Source organism: Lolium rigidum, chromosome 1, assembly GCF_022539505.1.
Source record: "Lolium rigidum isolate FL_2022 chromosome 1, APGP_CSIRO_Lrig_0.1, whole genome shotgun sequence".
Classification (NCBI taxonomy): Eukaryota; Viridiplantae; Streptophyta; class Magnoliopsida; order Poales; family Poaceae; genus Lolium; species Lolium rigidum.
In genome coordinates this window covers 139,166,966-139,169,805 of record NC_061508.1, presented here as the reverse complement: position 1 = coordinate 139,169,805, position 2,840 = coordinate 139,166,966, and positions in this window count along the sequence as shown.

The following is a 2,840-nucleotide window of genomic DNA, read 5'->3' as shown; positions in this document are numbered from 1 at the left end:
TACTCCGCTTCGGCGCTGGGGCGAGAGACCGTGGGTTGTCGCTTAGACGACCAGGAGATGAGCGAAGGTCTGAAGTAGACGCAGTAGCTAGACGTGGAGCGACGCGTGTCGGGGCAGCCTGCCCAATCGGCGTCCGAGTAGGCAACGATGTCCGTGGCGGTGGAGGCGTGGAGGGAGAGGCCGAAGTCCATGGTGCCACGAATGTAGCGGAGGATCCGCTTGACCGCAGCCCAATGAGGATCCCGCGGAGCATGCATGTGAAGGCACACTCGCTGGACAGCATACCGCAGCTCGGGGCGGGTCAAGGTGAGGTACTGCAGGGCGCCGACGATGGAGCGATAAAGTGACGCATCCGTGGCCAACGAACCATCCGTGGCGGAGAGCTTGGACTTCGTGTCGACAGGCGTGGCCGCGGGTTTGCAATTAAGCATACCGGCGCGGTCCAGGAGCTCGTGGGCGTACTTGCGCTGATGAAGGAAGAAGCCGTCGGTGCGACGTACGACCTCGATGCCGAGGAAGTAGTGCAGGGGTCCCAAGTCCTTGAGGGCAAACTCAGCGCGAAGACGCTCGGTGATCTGTCGCAGGAGGTCCGTGGAGCTAGCCGTCAAGATGATGTCATCGACGTAGAGCAGCAGGTACGCGGTGGTGGCACCATTGTTGTACACAAACAGCGAGGCATCGGAGCGGGTGGAGCGGAAGCCGAGTTGGTGAAGAAACGCTGCGATGCGCTGGTACCAGGCGCGTGGGGCCTGCTTGAGCCCGTATAACGAGCGCGAGAGCAGGCACACATGGTCGGGGTGGGCGCTGTCGATGAAACCCGTGGGCTGCTGGCAGAAGACCTGCTCCTCGAGATGGCCGTGAAGGAAGGCGTTGGAGACGTCCATCTGGTGCACGGGCCACACATGGGAGACCGCGAGCTGAAGGACGGTGCGGATCGTCCCGGGCTTGACAACCGGGGCGAAGGTGTCGGTGTAGTCGACGCCGGCACGCTGGCGAAAGCCACGAACCACCCACCGCGCCTTGTGACGGTCGAGAGTACCGTCCGGATGGAACTTGTGCTTGAAGACCCACTTCCCGGTGATGATGTTGGCGTGAGGGGGTCGGGGAACAAGCGTCCATGTCTGGTTCCGCTGCAGGGCGTCAAACTCGTCCTGCATGGCCGCAAGCCACTGCGGGTCGCGGAGAGCAGCCCGGGCAGAGGCGGGCAGGGGCGATGGCGTGGATGCTGAAGGCGTGGAAGTCGACGCGGTGCAGACGTACTCGTCCGAGGGGTACCGCGGGCTCGGGACGCGAATCCCTGCACGGGCGCGCGTGAGGGGCCCCGTGGCCGGCGGCGGAGCCGGAGGCGAGGCGTCGCCCGGCGAGGACGGTGCGGCGCCTGAGCTGAGGCTCGAGGGCGACGCAAGCGGCGTCGAGGAGGATGAACCCGACGAAGGGGTGTCGCCCGGCGAAGATGGTGCGGCGCCCGAGCTGAGGCTCGAGGGTGACGCAGGCGGCGTCGAGGCGGGCGTCGGCGCAGGTGTCGACGCGGGTGTCGGCGTGGGGTCACCCGAGACATGGCTCGAGGGTGACCCAGAGGGTGGCGAGGCAGCACCCGAGCCAGAGCTCAAGGGCGCGGTGGAGAACGACGAGGCAGTGCCCGAGTTCGAGCTCGAGGGTACTGATACGTCTCCGACGTATCAATAATTTCTTATGTTCCATGCCACATTATTGATGATATCTACATGTTTTATGCACACTTTATGTCATATTCGTACATTTTCTGGAACTAACCTATTAACAAGATGCCGAAGAGCCGATTCGTTTGTTCGCTGTTTTTGGTTTCAGAAATCCTAGTAACGGAATATTCTCGGAATTGGACGAAATCAACGCCCAGGGTCCTATTTTGCCACGAAGCTTCCAGGAGACCGAAGGAGAGTCGAAGTGGGGCCACGAGGTGGCGTAACACCAGGGCGGCGCGGCCCAGGCCCTGGCCGCGCCGACCTATGGTGTGGGCCCCTCATGCCGCCTCTTTACCCGCCCTTCCGCCTACAAATAGCCTCCGTCGCGAAACCCCCGATACCGAGAGCCACGATACGGAAAACCTTACGAGACGCCGCCGCCGCCAATCCCATCTCGGGGGATTCCGGAGATCTCCTCCGGCACCCTGCCGGAGAGGGGATTCATCTCCCGGAGGACTCTTCACCGCCATGGTCGCCTCCGGAGTGATGAGTGAGTAGTTCACCCCTGGACTATGGGTCCATAGCAGTAGCTAGATGGTTGTCTTCTCCTCATTGTGCTTCATTGTTGGATCTTGTGAGCTGCCTAACATGATCAAGATCATCTATCCGTAATACTATATGTTGTGTTTGTCGGGATCCGATGGATAGAGAATACTATGTCATGTTAATTATCAAGTTATTACCTATGTGTTGTTTATGATCTTGCATGCTCTCCGTTATTAGTAGAGGCTCGGCCAAGTTTTTGCTCTTAACTCCAAGAGGGAGTATTTATGCTCGATAGTGGGTTCATGCCTCCATTGAATGCGGGACGATGCGGAAGGTTCTAAGGTTGTGGATGTGCTGTTGCCACTAGGGATAAAACATTGATGCTATGTCTAAGGATGTAGTTATTGATTACATTACACACCATACTTAATGCAATTGTCTCGTTGTTTTGCAACTTAATACTGGAAGGGGTTCGGATGATAACCTGAAGGTGGACTTTTTAGGCATAGATGCATGCTGGATAGCGGTCCATGTACTTTGTCGTAATGCCCAATTAAATCTCACTATATTTATCATGTCATGTATGTGCATTGTTATGCCCTCTTTATTTGTCAATTGCCCGACTGTAATTTG